A 20,428-nucleotide genomic window follows, 5' to 3' on the forward strand; every position below is an offset into this window, starting at 1 on the left:
ATCCTGAAGGATTCTCTCCTGACAGTGTACAGTTTGAATCTGTGCGATCTGATGCCTGTTTCTCGGATGTTCCTGCAGATTGTGATCGGCATGAGTCTTCCGGTTTCCTTAAGGATGTGTGGGATCCTTTGTCATTTAGAAACAGATCTTTGAGATCTTCCATCTGTGACCCTGCTATGGGGAAAGTTTCTCGACTGTGCAGCATCAAAAGTAAAAGTAATATGCCTAATAAAGTTTATCCTGTTGATGTCGCTATTTCTTCTGCAAATGATTCCCTGTCTCACCCTGTTCTCACCTGTAAGGGCCCGTTGCCTGGAGACAGTTGCTCCAGTGTTTCGGTCCTAGATGCCTTGCAGTCTGCTCCGCAGATCGCGGAGGTTTGCGCTATGGAAGCATCAGTTTCACAACCTAAAGTGAATTTTGATTCGCAGGTTTTGCTTTCTGACTCCTCGGATTCAACATTGTTAGCCGAATCTAAGAGTGAGACAGCGCTTCGGTTTTGCGAATCTGATGCTGAGCCTTCTTTGCCTTATTCAGAGACGCTTTCTCTGAGCCTGCCCTGTACCATGAATAACAAAACGATGTCCAATCACACTGACATTTGGGAGTCCCTTTCTTGCTTTGAAGAAAGTTCTGACTCTCCACCCTGTACTCTGGATGAGTCAATATTGCCTTGTACAATATCTCCTGCCCTGCCCCTAGAGGCTCGTCTAGGTATTGCTGCTATTTTTACTTGTCTTTCTGCAGTTTTGGAGTTGCAAGCTAGTTTGACTACTATGCAGAATTCTGGGTGCAGCGACATTAAAGTTAGGGAGTCAGTGTGTGGTCCAGTGAAAATTCCTCTACATTCCACTCATGATGATGAAATTCAGTCTCAGTTTATGGTGGAACCTTCCCTGGGACATCTGCCCTGTTCTCAAAATAAAGTTCCAGTTTTGCCCTGTAACATGGATAGTACAGAATCCTTCTTAGAAAACTTGAAAAATGATGTTCCTGAGGTCTTGTTTGATGATCTGAAGGTCTCCGAGTTCCTCCCAAAGGGTGCAGAACTTGTAGGAGATGTCTCCTGCCCCCCAGGTCCTTCTGAGGTGTTGCCCACTTCAGTAGGCATTGCTGCCTTGCTGACTACTTTTGCAGCTCTTGTGGAGCTTCATTCATGTGTGGTCAATGATGATATTACAGTTACAGAAAATTCTGAATTTGAGTCCGAGTCTTCTTTTGAAAGACAAGTACCTGTGACCTTTACTCGTGATGATTTTCTGCCCGGTACTGGTTTTGGTTTTGTCGTTAGTGTTGGGCGAACAGTGTTCGCCACTGTTCGGGTTCTGCAGAACATCACCCTGTTCGGGTGATGTTCGAGTTCGGCCGAACACCTGATGGTGCTCGGCCAAACCGTTCGGCCACATCGCCGAACTAAGAGCGCATGGCCGAACGTTCCCGCGCTGTGATTGGCCGAACGGGTCACGTGGTTCGGCCCCCGAACGCGCTCTGATTGGCCGAACGGGTCACGTGGTTCGGCCCGAACGCGCTCTGCTTGGCCGAACGGTCACGTGGTTCGGGTAAATAAATACCCGAACCACGTCATATCTCCGCCATTTGCCTGTGGGTTTAGCTTTGGGTAGGCAGGCAGGGTAGTTCGCGCTCCAGCCACGCTAGCCAGGGTCCCCCCAGTCATTGTGTGTCGCTGCTGGGAACAGTAGTACACCGCTCGCTCAGCCACACTATATAGCATTGTGTGTACTGCCACTGTGTACCTCACTCAGCCACGCTATATATAGCATTGTTTACTGCCACTGTGTGTACACGGCTCAGCCAGACTATATAGCATTGTGTGTACTGCCACTCTGTGTACACCGCTCAGCCAGACTATATAGCATTGTTTACTGCCACTCTGTGTACACCGCTCAGCCAGACTATATAGCATTGTTTACTGCCACTCTGTGTACACCGCTCAGCCAGACTATATAGCATTGTGTGTACTGCCACTCTGTGTACACCGCTCAGCCAGACTATATAGCATTGTGTGTACTGCCACTGTGTGTACACCGCTCAGCCAGACTATATAGCATTGTGTGTACTGCCACTATGTGTACACCGCTCAGCCAGACTATATAGCATTGTGTGTACTGCCACTGTGTGTACACCGCTCAGCCAGACTATATAGCATTGTTTACTGCCACTGTGTGTACACGGCTCAGCCAGACTATATAGCATTGTGTGTACTGCCACTGTGTGTACACCGCTCAGCCAGACTATATAGCATTGTTTACTGCCACTGTGTGTACACCGCTCAGCCAGACTATATAGCATTGTTTACTGCCACTCTGTGTACACCGCTCAGCCAGACTATATAGCATTGTGTGTACTGCCACTCTGTGTACACCGCTCAGCCAGACTATATAGCATTGTTTACTGCCACTCTGTGTACACCGCTCAGCCAGACTATATAGCATTGTTTACTGCCACTGTGTGTACACCGCTCAGCCAGACTATATAGCATTGTGTGTACTGCCACTCTGTGTACACCGCTCAGCCAGACTATATAGCATTGTTTACTGCCACTCTGTGTACACCGCTCAGCCAGACTATATAGCATTGTTTACTGCCACTCTGTGTACACCGCTCAGCCAGACTATATAGCATTGTGTGTACTGCCACTCTGTGTACACCGCTCAGCCAGACTATATAGCATTGTGTGTACTGCCACTCTGTGTACACCGCTCAGCCAGACTATATAGCATTGTTTACTGCCACTCTGTGTACACCGCTCAGCCAGACTATATAGCATTGTGTGTACTGCCACTCTGTGTACACCGCTCAGCCAGACTATATAGCATTGTTTACTGCCACTGTGTGTACACGGCTCAGCCAGACTATATAGCATTGTTTACTGCCACTGTGTGTACACGGCTCAGCCAGACTATATAGCATTGTGTGTACTGCCACTCTGTGTACACCGCTCAGCCAGACTATATAGCATTGTTTACTGCCACTGTGTGTACACGGCTCAGCCACACTATATAGCATTGTGTTTACTGCCACTCTGTGTCTGCTGGGAACAGTAGTACACCACTCACCCACCACTGTATAGCATTGTGCTCTGTGTCGCTGCTGGCAATAGTGGTACACCGCTCACCCACCACTGTATAGCATTTCTGTACTGCCACTGTACTGCTGCCAGTCAGCGTGTACTTTAAGGATAAGTGAAATGAGGAAGAAATCCAGTGAAAGAGGGAGGGGCAAGGGAAGAGGTAATTCCCCTGACGGTTCACGTACAGGCCACAGGGGAGCACCCAAGAAAACCCACTCAATACCGCCCATGTTGTCCAGGACAACAACCCTCACAGATCCAAAAGAACAGGACCAGATAATTACTTGGATGACCTCTCAAGCGTCCAGCAGTGGGTTAAGCAGCACCAGCACATCACGCACGAGGTCCAAGTCCTCAGCCAGTTACAAGGAGCCAGTGGGCACAAAGCTGACACAACCGGCAGCGACACCACGCACACAACTGCCAGATAACCAGTCCGATGAATTACCTCAGGACACAATGGGGTATTCGCAGGAGCTATTCCCAGGCCAACAAACTTCCACCTTTGAAAGGTCAATGGAGGAACAGCCAGAAATGTTGTGCCCGGATTCACAACCATTAACTGTGGGAAATGCACCGGGCACTGAAATACAACAAGGCGAGTCCGAGGACTTTGAAACCCAAATCCCAGAGCAAGTTGGGCAGGAGGGGTTGCAATTGCAGGAGGTCGGCCGAGAAGCTCTGGAAGACGACGTTGGAGTGAGCTGCGCAGAGGTTGTTCTGGGGAGCTCTACTCCACGGCGGCGGCCCCCCACAATGACATATGACGAGTTTGAGGAGATGGAAGAGGAGGGTATGGACAATGTGGACATAGACCCAGATTTTGTTTGTGAACGAGAACATCGCCGTCGTAGCAGCAGCACAGATGAGTCTGTTGAAGAACCCACTGCTGCACGAGTTCGCCTTGTGCCACAAGGTAGGCGGCGCGCAATTTCAGGCACCACAAGCGTGGAAGTTCAAGTGAGAGGCAAAAGAGGCGCAAACAGAAATCGCCAGCAAGGCAGGTGCTCCAAAGTCTGGGCTTTCTTTGAAGACTGCACTGAGGATGTTACCATGGCGATTTGCAAGGTGTGCAAGACCCGCCTGAGCAGGGGGAAAAGTATTAACAACCTCTCGACCACCAGCATGAGCCGCCACATGCTATCCAAACATCCCACTCTGTGGGCAAACTCGACAGGACAGGGTACCAGCAACACTGCCTGCCTTGGGTTCACCAGACTCACCACCAGACCCGCCTCAGCAGCAGCAGTAGCCCAGCCATTGCGTGGTTCACAACATTCACAAACATCAGACGACGCTGACACTGTCACTTTCCGGAGTAGTGCTCTTGAGGTCTCCCAGTCTTCATCAAACACAACAACCAACAGCCCTTCAGTGTGCAGCCCTACGGTTCAGTTGTCTGTCTCGGAGATGTTTGAGCGCAAGAGGAAATTGCCAGCAAATGACCCCCGGCCCGTGGCAGTAACAGCCAGCATAGCCAAACTTCTGGCCTGCGAAATGCTGCCATATCGAGTGGTGGAGACAAACAGCTTCAAGGGCATGATGTTAGTGGCCATCCCACGTTACGTGGTTCCCAGCCGCTACCACTTTGCGCGCTCTGCAGTGCCTGAGTTGCATGAGCACGTGGTCAGCAAAATAACCCGAAGCTTGAAGAAGGCCGTTGCCTGCAAGGTTCACCTCACCACTGACACCTGGACGAGTGCGTTCGGCCAGGGTCGATACATCTCCCTTACCGCGCACTGGGTGAACCTTGTGGAGCCTGGCAGCGATTCCTCACCTGCTACGGCGCGGGTGTTGCCCACGCCGCAAACAGCTGCACCGCCGTCCCTCCCACTGGATAACAACAGCAGCAGCTACCTCTCTGACTCCTTCTCCTCCAACGCATCTCAAAGCTGTACCTCATCCGGAAACGCGAACCCAGCACCAGCAGCAGTAGGATCGTGGAAGCAGTGCAGCACAGCTGTTGGCATGCGTCAGCAAGCGTTGCTGAAGCTGATCTGCCTTGGGGATAAGCAGCACACAGGGGAGGAAATTTGGAGGGGAATAAAGGAACAGACGGATTTGTGGCTGGCACCGCTGGACCTGAAACCGGGCATGGTTGTGTGTGATAATGGGAGTAATCTCATTCGCGCTTTAAGGTTGGCTAAGCTGACACACATCCCTTGTCTGGCGCACGTGATGAACCTAGTAGTTCAGCGGTTCCTGAAGACATACCCAGGCGTGGCCGATCTTCTGTTGAAGGTGCGACGAGTGGCCAAACATTGTAGAAATTCAAGTACTGCTTCGGGGGCACTCGCCAAGATGCAGGAGCGCTTCAATCTCCCCCACCATCGCTTGCTGTGTGATGTCCCTACGCGCTGGAATTCTACGCTGCACATGCTAGCCCGCTTTTGTGAGCAGAAGAGTGCAGTGGTCCAGTACATGACGGTGCAGTACCGAGGCGCATCCGGCCAGCTGCCAAGCTTCTGTGGATCCGATTGGGCCAACATGTTGGACCTCTGCCAAGTCCTCCAAAATTTTGAGCAATCCACGTTGCTTGTGAGCAGTGACAACTCTTCAGTCAGCATTACCATACCACTGCTGTGTTTACTGAAGAGGTCAATGTTGAAAATCAAGGAAACAGCTGTCATGATGCAACTGGGGGAATCTGAAGGAGAAAACGATCAGCGTGATGGTACCAACATCAGGCCATCCGCCTCAGGAAACGCTGGCCCCAGCAGCTATGACGAAGAAGAGGAGGAGGAACAGCTGGAGTTGGAGCAGGAATTTCCTGCCACCACTGACGAGGGCCAGAGCGGTGCACGTTGGACTTCCACAATTCAGCGCGAATGGTCAGCAGAAGCAGACCAGGAAGAAGGTGACGACTATGATGCATCACAACAACTATCACAACGCTCACAAGAGGATGATGAGGATTCTGGTAGGACTCTGGCACACATGGCTCAATTCATGCTAGACTGCATTGAACGCGACCCACGCATTGTGCGCATTCTGGACAACACCAATTACTGGGTTTATACCCTTCTGGATCCACGGTACAAACACAATGTTCCAAAACTGCTTGAAGAAAGAGTCAGACAGGTCAAAATGGAAAAATACCAGCAGGCCCTTGTGGAGACTTTAGAGAGGAGATTGACATCCTCCCCCTCCTCTAGCCAGTTGCACGCCGACAGACTGACTTCCGCAAACCCAGGACGACCAGGAGGGCAGCAAACAACACAAGCCGCAGCTAGTGCCCAAAAGGGAATGGTATCGGCAGTGTCCTTGGAGTGGGAAAATTTTCTGACACCCATGCAGCAGCAGCCCACTGAACAGCAAGCGTGCAGATCCACCTCCAACACCGATCGCCTGGAGAAGATGGTCAAGGACTACATGTCAGATGGCGTAGCTGTGTCTAACAATCCATCTGCACCCTTCAACTATTGGGTATCGAAGCTAGACACCTGGCACGAACTGGCAATGTACGCAATAGAGGTGCTGGCTTGCCCGGCAGCCAGCGTTATGTCGGAACGCTGTTTCAGTGCTGCCGGAGGCATCGTCACAGATCGGCGTATCCGCCTCTCCACAGAAAATGCAGACCGTCTGACTCAAATTAAAATGAATCAATCCTGGATTGGAAACGACTACGCAACACTCCAGGACCTCAACCAAGTAACATGACCAATGAACATCTGGGATGGTTTAGCGTTTCCGGTCCCTGTTTATTGAACCTCTCATCTGTATTACATTAATGACTGCATGGCAGCAAAAAGCATTGCTGCTATATCCGCACGCTTTTTGTCCTCATGCAAGGCCTGGGTTGTTGTGTCTCAAAAAGCATGGCCTTCTCCTCCTGCGCCTGCTCCTGTTCCATCACATGTGCTGCTGCTGCTGGGTTAGCGTTCCTGGTCCCTGTTTATGGAACCTCTTCTCTTTATTACATTTATGACTGCATGGCGGTACAAAGCATGCTATCCGCACGCTTCTTGTCCTCATGCAAGGCCTGAGTTGTTGTGTCTCAAAGCGTGGCCTTCTCCTCCTGCGCCTCCTCCTGTTCCATCACGTGTGCTGCTGCTACTGCTGGGTTAGCGTTACCGGTCCCTGTTTATGGAACCTCTTCTCTTTATTACATTTATGACTGCATGGCGGTAAAAAGCATGCTATCCGCACGCTTCTTGTCCTCATGCAAGGCCTGGGTTGTTGTGTCTCAAAGCGTGGCCTTCTCCTCATGCGCCTCCTCCTGTTCCATCACGTGTGCTGCTGCTGCTGCTGGGTTAGCGTTACCGGTCCCTGTTTATGGAACCTCTTCTCTTTATTTCATTTATGACTGCATGGCGGTAAAAAGCATGCTATCCGCACGCTTCTGGTCCTCATGCAAGGCCTGGGTTGTTGTGTCTCAAAGCGTGGCCATCTCCTCCTGCGCCTCCTCCTGTTCCATCACGTGTGCTGCTGCTGCTGCTGGGTTAGCGTTACCGGTCCCTGTTTATGGAACCTCTTCTCTTTATTACATTTATGACTGCATGGCGGTAAAAAGCATGCTATCCGCACGCTTCTTGTCCTCATGCAAGGCCTGGGTTGTTGTGTCTGAAAGCGTGGCCTTCTCCTCCTGCGTCTCCTCCTGTTCCATCACGTGTGCTGCTGCTGCTGCTGGGTTAGCGTTACCGGTCCCTGTTTATGGAACCTCTTCTCTTTATTTCATTTATGACTGCATGGCGGTAAAAAGCATGCTATCCGCACGCTTCTTGTCCTCATGCAAGGCCTGGGTTGTTGTGTCTGAAAGCGTGGCCTTCTCCTCCTGCGCCTCCTCCTGTTCCATCACGTGTGCTGCTGCTGCTGGGTTAGCGTTACCGGTCCCTGTTTATGGAACCTCTTCTCTTTATTTCATTTATGACTGCATGGCGGTAAAAAGCATGCTATCCGCACGCTTCTTGTCCTCATGCAAGGCCTGGGTTGTTGTGTCTCAAAGCGTGGCCTTCTCCTCCTGCGCCTCCTCCTGTTCCATCACGTGTGCTGCTGCTGCTGCAGGGTTAGCGTTACCGGTCCCTGTTTATGGAACCTCTTCTCTTTATTTCATTTATGACTGCATGGCGGTAAAAAGCATGCTATCCGCACGCTTCTTGTCCTCATGCAAGGCCTGGGTTGTTGTGTCTCAAAGCGTGGCCTTCTCCTCCTGCGCCTCCTCCTGTTCCATCACGTGTGCTGCTGCTGCTGCTGGGTTAGCGTTACCGGTCCCTGTTTATGGAACCTCTTCTCTTTATTTCATTTATGACTGCATGGCGGTAAAAAGCATGCTATCCGCACGCTATTTGTCCTCATGCAAGGCCTGGGTTGTTGTGTCTCAAAGCGTGGCCTTCTCCTCCTGCGCCTCCTCCTGTTCCATCACGTGTGCTGCTGCAGCTGCTGGGTTAGCGTTACCGGTCCCTGTTTATGGAACCTCTTCTCTTTATTTCATTTATGACTGCATGGCGGTAAAAAGCATGCTATCCGCACGCTTCTTGTCCTCATGCAAGGCCTGGGTTGTTGTGTCTCAAAGCGTGGCCTTCTCCTCCTGCGCCTCCTCCTGTTCCATCACGTGTGCTGCTGCTGCTGCTGGGTTAGCGTTACCGGTCCCTGTTTGTGGAACCTCTTCTCTTTATTTCATTTATTACTGCATGGCGGTAAAAAGCATGCTATCCGCACACTTCTTGTCCTCATGCAAGGCCTGGGTTGTTGTGTCTGAAAGCGTGGCCTTCTCCTCCTGCGCCTCCTCCTGTTCCATCACGTGTGCTGCTGCTGCTGCTGGGTTAGCGTTACCGGTCCCTGTTTATGGAACCTCTTCTCTTTATTTCATTTATGACTGCATGGCGGTAAAAAGCATGCTATCCGCATGCTTCTTGTCCTCATGCAAGGCCTGGGTTGTTGTGTCTCAAAGCGTGGCCTTCTCCTCCTGCGCCTCCTCCTGTTCCATCACATGTGCTGCTGCTGCTGCTGCTGGGTTAGCGTTACCGGTCCCTGTTTATGGAACCTCTTCTCTTTATTTTATTTATGACTGCATGGCGGTAAAAAGCATGCTATCCGCACGCTTCTTGTCCTCATGCAAGGCCTGGGTTGTTGTGTCTCAAAGCGTGGCCTTCTCCTCCTGTGCCTCCTCCTGTTCCATCACGTGTGCTGCTGCTGCTGAGTTAGCGTTACCGGTCCCTGTTTATGGAACCTCTCATCTTTATTACATTTATGACTGCATGGCGGTAAAAAGCATGCTATCCGCACGCTTCTTGTCCTCATGCAAGGCCTGGGTTGTTGTGTCTCAAAGCATGACATTTTCCGCATTTAAAAGACAGTTTTTCCTTTGAAACTTTACAATTAATTTTCTCAAAAACTATAAGCTCTTTTTCAAATATTTTTTTTTCCTCTTGTACCCACTCCCAAAGTGCACATACCCTGCTAATTTGGGGTATGTAGCATGTAAGGAAGCTTTACAAAGCACGAAAGTTCGGGTCCCCATTGACTTCCATTATGTTCGGAGTTCGGCGCGAACACCCGAACATCGCGGCGATGTTCGGCAAACGTTCTCGAACCCGAACATCTAGGTGTTCGCCCAACACTACTTGTCGTGTCGGACTCTGAGGTTGGCAGTTCCCCGACATGTCCTGAGGTTTCTCCTGTACTAGTGTACCCCGATGTGCTCTGTGACCCAGAAAGCCCAAGTGTGCCTCGGTTACCAGCGTACTCAGATGCTTCCTCAGTGGAGACATGTTCTGATATAGCCTGCCTGCTTGCATGCCCAGAAGTGGTCCCTGAAAGTCCTGATCTTGATGGGTGTCCTGCTAATTTTGAGTCTGGAATGATCATAGGTTCCATAGGGGTTCTTGGTGGTTCTCCATGTGAGCCTGGTGAGCGTTCTGGCTTCTTGGGATCTCTGCGGAGCTTCAAGGCGTTCTGGGAGATTCCGGGAAAGGTTTTGCTTGGTGCCCTGAATACGATCAGCAATGGCTTTGGTGTTGTAAGGGACACTTCGAACAGGTATTGCGGCAGGTTTGGTATTCTTGGACGCTCCTTGGAAGGTGGTGGGTATTGTCTGGAGGGTGTCGATGGCTTCTTCTCTGGTGTCCACAGTCCTGATGGGTGTTACGCTGAGACTTGCAGTGCTGATGGGCATGTTTCGGTGGCTTCTGCTTCCGATGAGGTCGGTTTCGGATGGACTGACTCTGGAATTGGGCCTTGTCGGGCTGTCCCGACCTTCATGAGTCTTCAGTTAGAGTTTTGTGATGATACCAGTTTTGAGGCATGTCTGGAATCCATCCCTAGAGGGGGGGGGGGGTACTATGATGATCCGCTCAGCTGGCTGCACAGGCAAACAGCTGTTTGTCCATTCCTCTAGTCTGTGGGCTGCAGGTCTCTGGAACAGAGTCCTGTCTTTCCATTGCAAGTTTCTGGTCTGTTCTCTTGCTGGGGAATTTGCATACATTCGTTATGCAAATCCCCTACCTGCCTTCTTTGATGACTGCCACTATAAGAGCTTTATGTTTCCCAGAATGCTTTGCTGGACATTTCCCTTCCATGGTCTGTTCCTGATGGACACTGCTGGAGCGTCAGCCATTGCTATCTAGTATAGTTAATTCCTGGGGGTTGCTTTAGGCTCCCCTTCTAGCCCAGTCAGGTTGTATTATCTGTATTGCCTGTTCTGTCTTGTCTTGCCTGTTGCCATTGTCCTGTCCCAACGGTGGTCGACAGGAAATGGTTCTGATCTCTGTTCTTGGAGTATAGCTGGTGCAGCGGTTGCTACCAGCTATCTCTTCTGTTCTGTCTTCTGGGATTGCGCTAGCTACTTTTCGCTAGCGCTGTGGATCCTTCTGTTCTGCTATTCTGTACCTGGATCGCGCTAGCCACTTTTCGCTAGTGCTGTGGATCCTATCTCTCGTTTGTCCCTGTTTTCGTGTGTCTGTCTTGTCCGCTACGCTTGCTGGAGGCTCGGTGAGGTAACCGTTAAGCAAGCGCTCGCGTCCTCTGTTTCATGTTTGTCTGTTAATGGTTAGTTAGGCGTGCTTGTCTCTATTGTGCTTATCACGTGGAGATCGCGCATAACCGCGTGCACTGTTGCGAATGAGTGCGGTGTTCGCGGTTAGCTAGCGTTTGTTATTTTCCGTATCTCCTTATTGTATTATTTGCTGTGCCTTTGCTACCCTCGTATTCTATTCTGATCTGCCTTGTGTCACGTCTGGCGATCGCACCTCTCGCGATCGCGTTCCTATTTCGAATCTGCTGTTGTGTGTGCGCGGCCGCGGGGTGGCGACTGGATTGGCGCACATACATACAACCTGTCCCTTTGCTCAATCTCATTCGCAATCACCTTTCTTGCGATTGCGTTCTGCGCTTCGTACAATTCCTGTCTGGCACTTGTGGAGGTACAGAGGATTGGTTCCTCTGCACTCTCCAGCGCCATCTGCCGACAGGAATTTCCCTCTACAGGTGCGTAGCACCTTTTGCTGGGTGCCTGCAAATATACGCTTGTGGAGGATTTCCGCCGTGTCAGCGCACGCGTTGTGCGCTGATCACGGAGAAAGTTCCACGAGCGTTACATTGGTATTACAAATGTGAAGCTGTCACACACACAGGTACCGTGAACAGGTGCAGTGACACTGCGTGCGCTCCCGTAGGTGGGTAGGTGCACTGAACAGGTGGGTATGTAGTGATTGGTATTACAAATGTGAAGCTGTCACACACACAAGTACCATGAACAGGTGCAGTGACACTGCGTGTGCTCACATAGGTAGGTAGATGCACTGAACAGGTAGGTATGCTGTGATTGGTATTACAAATGTGCAGCTGTCACACACACAGGTACCCTGAACAGGTGCACTGACACTGCGTGCACTCACGTAGGTGGGTAGGTGCACTGAACAGGTGGGTATGCAGTGATTGGTATTACAAATGTGCAGCTGTCACACAAACAGGTACCATGAACAGGTGCAGTGACACTGTGTGCACTCACGTAGGTAGGTAGGTGCACTGAACAGGTGGGCATGCAGTGATTGGTATTACAAATGTGCAGCTGTCACACACACACACACAGGTACCGTGAACAGGTGCAGTGACACTGCTTGCGGTCACGTAGGTAGGTAGGTGCACTGAACAGGTGGGTATGCAGTGATTGGTATTACAAATGTGCAGCTGTCACACATACAGGTACCGCGAACAGGTGCAGTGACACTGTGTGCACTCACGTAGGTAGGTAGGTGCACTGAACAAGTGGGTATGCAGTGATTGGTATTACAAATGTGCAGCTGTCACACACACACATGTACCGTGAACAGGTGCAGTGACTGGTATATAACACTGCTTGCGGTCACGTAGGTAGGTAGGTGCACTAAACAGGTGGGTATGCAGTGATTGGTATTACCAATGTGCAGCTGTCACACACACAGGTACCATGAACAGGTGCAGTGACACTGCATGCGCTCACGCAGGTAGGTAGGTGCACTGAACAGGTGGGTATGCAGCGATTTGTATTACAAATGTGCAGCTGTCACACACACAGGTAGTCATTGAATGTGCTGGGCCTGGCAGTGGCACAGTAGGAATTACCAAGGGGCCAAGGTCCCACCAGCAGCTGCGACTGACAGGGCTGTATATGCAACACAAGTGTCTGTGGGACACACACACACACAAAAAAAAATAGATCACAACAACATTAGCTCTCAAAAGAGCTGTTGAGGATGAAGAGTGCTTTTTAGCAATAAGATCTGCAAGAAGGAGCAACCTAACAAGCCTAACACAAGAGCCTAACTAAGCTTTACCTATGTCAGCAGCCAGGTTCTCTCCCTTCTCTAACTGCTGCAGCCACACGAGTGAGTGAAATGGCTGACACTGCCTGCATTTTATAAGGTGGGTGGGGGGGGGGGGGGCTCCAGGAGGGAGTGTAGCCTGATTGGCTACCCTGTGTCTGCTGACTGAGATGTAAAGGGTCAAAGTTGACCCTAATGATGTAGTATAGTGGGTGGGTCAAACTGACATATAGGGCCTGATTCACAAAGCAGTGATAACTCAGTTATCACGCCTAAAAGACTTTAGGCGTGATAACCTTTGCACTAGCACCGCTTTGTGCTCTAACTCGCGCGAAACTCCCGCGCGCAAAGTTTTGAACGAGTACGCGCGCGCAAAGTCCCATAGGGCTTAATGGGCACTTCGCGCGAAGCACGGAGCGCTGCACACGTAGCGCGCTACGCGCGCAAAACTTTGCGCGCGGGAGTTCGCGCGAATTCCTTCAGATCACGCCTAAACTAAGTTTAGGCGTGATAAAGGGCTTTTCACAGGCGTGCAAAGTGTTTGCACCGCTTTGTGAATCAGGCTCATAGTGTGCGGTTCACCGCGAACGCGAACCACTGAGGTTCACGTGAATACGTTTGCGAGTGAACCGTTCGGGCCATCTCTACTGCCTGCCTCATCCAACTCTATTGATGCTCAACTGATTCAGTCCCTCTCTGCCAATCTCTCCATTTGCATACCTATTACCCACAGGATCCAGTGTAATATCCTCACCCTATCATACGAAGCTCTTCATAATTTGTCACCTCCTTACATTTCCTCGCTAATCTCCAAATACCATCCCACCCGGAACCTTTGCTCTTCCCAGAAGAACCTCTTGTCCTCTGGCTTAGTTACCTCCTCTCCTTCCCCCATCCAGGACTTCTCATGTGCTTCACCCCTCGTTTGGAACACTCTTCCACAGCCAGTTAATCAGGCTTTAAGCTTTTAAATCTTCAAATATTCTCTCAAAACACACCTGTTCAGACAAGTCTATAATTTGCTATAGGTAGCAATGAAGGCTTACTGCCTCATACTCCTGTCTCCTTCCTAATGTCTCCAACCAAATACTTTCTGGATTGTAATCTTGCAAGGGTAAAGACCTCCTCCTAGTGTTACTTTTTCTGATGTGGAAAATGTACCAGTCCAGTATTGGTGAGATGAGAAAGTTTGAAAAAACACTCAACATTGTATTTGTATTGCTGGTTGTCCTAATTGTACAGAGTTTTGAACCTATCATGTATCTGTGTTCCCTACTATTTGTTTTGTACTATGTACAGTGCTACAGAAGATGTTAGTGCTATAAAAAGAAATAATAATCCCATACATTTTATGCAGCTATCACACATAGGTGAGCTCTATATTTTTCAGTACTAAACTCAACCAGTCAAATAAAAAATGAAATAAAAAATAATTATAAATTCTCCTTTTACCATTTGTTGTGGTAAAAAAAACTATGACACCAATGGCATCTTTTGCTCATAAAATCCATTGAAGTTCTAATATTTCTTCTAGGGAGCTGAAGCAAAGTAATCTCATTTTAACTGAAGACAATATTCCTGCTAATCCCCTCACTAGAATGAAAGTGCATTGATCGAGTTCTCTAGCTAGCCAAGATGTTTGTTTCAGTAGTAAGTTTACATAAAAACATCCTGGGGGACAGAGCATTGGCGGTTCACTCCATGACATACTAGATGCAATGGGATAGTCTATTGGCAATAAATAATAAGCCCTTTGTACCTCAGAGATGTCCATGGAACCGATCACATTACAGCAAACAAACCATTTTGCCCATCACTAGAAGTTCACTTAGATAAAGCAATTCACTATGCACATACAGTGTATTTCAAACCTTTGGTTAGAAATGTAGTGTAAATAATTTTGCTATCACAGTGCCATTTACAGGCTGACAATAACACACTTCCACTCTTAAAGAGGAACTGTAAGCATCCTCTCAGCGATGTCCAGTAATGTCCAGTAAAAATGCCTGGGACGAACCATTTTTACTCCAGGCAACAGTTTTTTTTCTTTATTCCAGCAGTTGTAACTGTTATACAGTAAAGGCTGTCACCACTTTTTTTTTTTAACTGACTGATGTCATCTGAAGGAGCTCAATGCATGTGTGGAGAGAAGTGCAGGTAGAGAACTAGCTGAAGGAGGCTAAAACTAGTTTGTCTGTATATACAAACAAAATTGAATGGTAGTTGTAATAGTACAGTAATTGCAGCAGGGTAAACGAATGAAAAAAGTGTGGTTTATTGTGATGAACGGGGAATAGAGGAGAAAGCAGATTAGGTCTGTTTCTGAACTGTGAGTGTTCAGCCTAGAGGATGGGGCATAAAAATTTGCTGTCTGTTTTATTACTCCCCACTGAGGGCTCGTTCATATTAAGAAGCATTTCCTGACTTTTTTCAAGCGCAGTCAATTTTTAAAATCGCCCCCAAAGCGCTTGTGCAATGAATGTCTATGAGAGTGTTCATATCGGTGCTGTTCGTGCGCTGTGTGTTCAGCAAAGTGGTGCCTGGACCATTTTTGAGGCGATTTTGCCTCAATGGAAGGTATAGGAAAAACGCAAAATGCTCACAAAATCGCTTTGTGCAGCGATTGTGGGAGAGTTTTTAAGAATAAATACATTGTATTTATCCTTTTCCAGGTCAAAGTTCACTTCTTGACTTGTGTCAGGGAGTGAAAACGCAATCGCTCTGCAAAAGTGCTTTACAAAAATCGCAGCACCCACCTGCCACTGGGAGGAGAGAATAAAAAAAAACTCCTCAAAAAACGCAACTTGAATGAGCCCTTAATTTGCAAACAGCATATACCTCCCCCCTCATTTTATGCCTGGTACACACCATGCAATTTCCTGCCTGATAAATGGGTTGAATTTACTATTTCCGACAGGTCCGATCTGATTTCCGATTTTTTTTCTGATAGATTTTCTGATCACGCCTATGCAAAATCGATCAGAAAAACATCAGATTGAACCTGTTGGAAATAGACAATTCAACCCGTCTATCTAATGGGAAAGTTCTAAAACTGTTTACTAAGTGAAGGAAGAAAAATTGGTGCATGGTATTATAGTTGCACACAGGCATGGGGCCACAGTCGCAGTGGTCACATGTGCGACCGGGGCACCTGAGGGGCCCACTCGTCCTGTGTAAGAGGGCACAGCGGTGGACGAACAAGCAGCAGCTGAGGGGGTCAAATACTTCGCCGAGATCCAAGCGCTGTATGTACTTACTTCTTTCTGTTCTTGTGTTCCATCTCACAGTAACAGTGCCCTTAGGGGGTGCTGTTACTGTGAGATGGAACGCAAGAACAGGCAGAAGTAAGTACATGCAGCATGTAGATCCCGGCGAAGTGAGTATTAGTTGACTTCCTCCTCAGCCGCTGCGTCTCCTCCTCTGCCTGGCTACCTATACTAGAGCTCCAATTCCTAGCTACTAGGCTTGCTCATCACGGATTAATTACTCGTGATTCAAATTAGCTGTAATTGCTCCAGCTGAGGGGGTAGATGTGGCAGGGTTAATTACCCAGAATGCTGCTCTCCGCCTAGCGTTTCAACAAGCTCACAAGTATCCTAATGGACGCTTTGCAAGCCTCGCTATGGAGCACTTCTTCCTTCCGGCTTGGAGGAAATGCTCCATAGCGAGGCTTGCAATGTGTCCAATAGACACTTGTGAGCTTGTTGAAATGCTGGGCGGAGAGCGGACTTCTGGGTAATTAACCCTGCTGCATCTACCTGCTCAGCTGGAGCAATTACAGCTAATTTGAATCACGAGTAACCACCGTGGTTACTCGTGATTATTCCGTGATGAGCAAGCCTACAGGCTACCTATACTATACTGCCTATTCCTGGCTACCTATACTGAGGACGCATATTCCTGGCTGCCTATATTGGAGGAGCTCAAACCTGGCTACCATGGTGGGGGCGCATTGTGCACATTATGGTGCAATTTAAGGCGGAACTGAAGATTAACAAAAAAAAAACTGAGTTTCACTTACCTATGGCTTCTGCCAGCCCCTTGCAGCCGCCCTGTCCCATGCTGGTCCTTAACGATCCTCCTTTCCCCGTTCCGATGCAGTTTTGTTTCCGCCACCTTGTAAATCGATGGCAACTACGCCTGCACGGCCCTGGCCACGTGTATACTTGTTTGCATTCCCGTCTGCAATAGCGTCCTGCAACTTCGCAGGATGCTATTGCGGACAGAAACGTGAACAAGGATACACGTGGCCTGCACAGCGGCGGGTGAATGGAAGATCGTTGAGGACCGATGCGGAACAATGGCATTCATAAAAGTGTTGTCCACTAGCGCACTGAAGGGGTTGTTCCGGGTGTCTGGAACCACCCCCTTGCACCTAGACCGGAAGTGCCTCCGGAATCTGAGCAGCGGCAGCCACTGAATGTAATAGTGCAGCTGCCGCTTGCTCATGTGTGTGCGCAGTAGGGGGGCCCGCTAGCCGTGTGGGGGGGGGGAAGCGCTGTCACCCTCCCTATTGAGGGACCCCCCAGTCAGATATGCTGCTTCTTCCCCGCAGCCCCGCAGCGCAGTCTCCCGGAGGCAGATCAGGGCTACGGCAAGATGGCTGCCGAAGCCCTGCTCTGGAGACTGTGTCTCCAGTACAGGGCTTCGGGAGCCATCTTGCCGTAGCCCTGCACTCTGCCTGTCAGCGCGGGAGATGTGCTGCAGGAGGATCATCGGGGAGCTGGTGCCAGATGCCGGGAGAGGAGAAGACTTCTGTCAGGTAAGTGATTTGTTTTTTTTTTTTTCACAGGTGCATTTTTTTCTAGTTTCTGCTGCCCACATTACGATTTTCTGGTGTCTGCTGCCCACATTGTGATTTTCAGGTGTCTGCTGCCCACATTGCGATTTTCAGGTGTCTGCTGCCCACATTACGATTTTCTGGTGTCTGCTGCCCACATTGCCATTTTCAGGTGTCTGCTGCCCACATTAGGATTTTCAGGTGTCTGCTGCCCACATTACGATTTTCTGGTCACTGTTGCCCACATTGCGATTTTCAGGTGTCTGCTGCCCACATTGCGATTTTCAGGTGTCTGCTGCCCATATTACGACTTTCAGGTGTCTGCTGCCCATATTACGATTTTCAGGTGTCTGCTGCCCACATTACGATTTTCTGGTCACTGCTGCCCACATTGCGATTTTCAGGTGTCTGCTGCCCATATTACGACTTTCAGGTGTCTGCTGCCCATATTACGATTTTCAGGTGTCTGCTGCCCACATTATGATTTTCAGGTGTCTGCTGCCCATATTACGACTTTCAGGTGTCTGCTGCCCATATTACGATTTTCAGGTGTCTGCTGCCCACATTACGATTTTCTGGTCACTGCTGCCCACATTGCGATTTTCAGGTGTCTGCTGCACATATTACGACTTTCAGGTGTCTGCTGCCCACATTACGATTTTCTGGTCACTGCTGCCCACATTGCGATTTTCAGGTGTCTGCTGCCCACATTACGACTTTCAGGTGTCTGCTGCCCATATTACGACTTTCAGGTGTCTGCTGCCCATATTACGATTTTCAGGTGTCTGCTGCCCACATTACGATTTTCAGGTGTCTGCTGCCCACATTACGATTTTCATGTGACTGCTGCCCACATTTCGATTTTCTGGTCACTGCTGCCCACATTGCGATTTTCAGGTGTCTGCTGCCCACATTACGATTTTCATGTGACTGCTGCCCACATTACGATTTTCTGGTCACTGCTGCCCACTGTACGATTTTCTGGTCACTGCTGCCCACATTGCGATTTTCAGGTGTCTGCTGCCCACATTACGATTTTCAGGTGACTGCTGCCCACATTGCGATTTTCAGGTGTCTGCTGCCCACATTGCGATTTTCAGGTGTCTGCTGCCCACATTACGATTTTCTGGTCACTGCTGCCCACATTGCGATTTTCTGATGACTGCTGCCCACATTGCGATTTTCAGGTGTCTGCTGCCCACATTGCGATTTTCAGGTGTCTGCTGCCCACATTACGATTTTCTGGTCACTGCTGCCCACACATTGCGATTTTCTGGTGCCTGCTGCCCACATTGTGATTTTCTGGTGACTGCTGCCCACTTTACGATTATTTTCTGATGACTGCTGGCTGCTGCCCACATTACGATTATTTTCTGATGGCTGCTGCCCACATTACGATTATATATATACACTGGCTGTATGCAGGGGGAACTGGCTATATACACTGGCTATATGCAGGGGGATCTGGCTATATACACTGGCTATATGCAGGGGGAGGCATCTGGCTGCATACAGTGGGTATATGGGTATATACAGGGGGGGGGGATCTCTGGCTATATATACAGGGGATCTGACTATATACACTGGCCATATATACAAGGGGGATCTGGCGAAATACAAGGGGGAATGTACTGAACGGGGAGTTATCTGGCTATATACTATAAATGGGGATCATATGGTTACTTATCCTAACTGGGGGGGGAGCCTCATCTGGCTACCTGTGTGATAAATGGGGGTCATCTGGTCACCTATACTAAAGAGGGGTGGGGTAATTTCGTTATCCATAATAAAGGGGGGTTATCTGGCTACTTAATCACTGCCACATTATATATATTTTGGCGAAACGCTACTGCATCATGTGTATTTTGTAGGGAAACACTGCGCATTGTGTGTATTTTGTGGAGAAATGCTGTGCATCATGTGGATTTTGTGGGCAAACGCATGCGCGGTAGTGTGCGGCTTGCCAAAAGAGACCTATCAGGAACCCCCCCCTTGAAAATCCTGGATTTGCCCCTGTTGTCGGTAACTAAAATCCATGCGGGAAAATACCACTGTCGGTATTTCAGCCTTCTGGGTGGTCATTCATAAAAAATGTTGCCTGTTGCGATAGGAGTGCGGAGATATCCCGCTCTAGGCTGTCGGTAGGCATGCGGAAACAGGAGAAGCTGGCCGAGTCCCTCCATGCGGTGTTCTCTCTGCTGCTGCTTGGGAGGCCTGTCCCATTCACTTACATGTACTCCGCATGCCTAGCGCTACATCCAGGGTAGCGGTAATCCCCGTTCACATACAGCCTGCATTAGTTTTTATGAATTGACATTTTGCTACATTTCCGCATAGAATCACCGCAGAATGCGGTGATTTATCGCTCTGCTCGGAAAAGTCAGCTTCGCATCCGGAAACAGCCTTTATGAATACACATTTTGCTCAGTGCTCGGTAAAGTCGGCTGTTTTTACCATTTCCGGGAATGCTTTATGCACATGCGGGAATGCTTTATGAATGATAGCCATTGTTAATTTTCAGTTCCGCTTTAAATGAACCCTAATTGCACTGACAGACAGCAAATCGGGGCTAAGGTGATCAGCAAACATGCAATTCAGCATTCATCCATTCTAGGACGTATATAGCATATATAAATACTTATTTATATACTTATGTATATAGCGCTGACATTATACAGCGCTGTACAGAGTATATTGTCTTGTCACTCAACAGTCCCCTCAGAGCGGCTCACAATCTAATCCTTGCCATAGTCATGTGTGTGTATCTCATAGTGTATTGTATATAGTCTAGGGCCAATTTTAGAGGAAAGCCAATTA

This window comes from Hyperolius riggenbachi, chromosome 10 (genome assembly GCF_040937935.1).
Source record: "Hyperolius riggenbachi isolate aHypRig1 chromosome 10, aHypRig1.pri, whole genome shotgun sequence".
In the NCBI taxonomy this organism is placed as follows: domain Eukaryota; kingdom Metazoa; phylum Chordata; class Amphibia; order Anura; family Hyperoliidae; genus Hyperolius; species Hyperolius riggenbachi.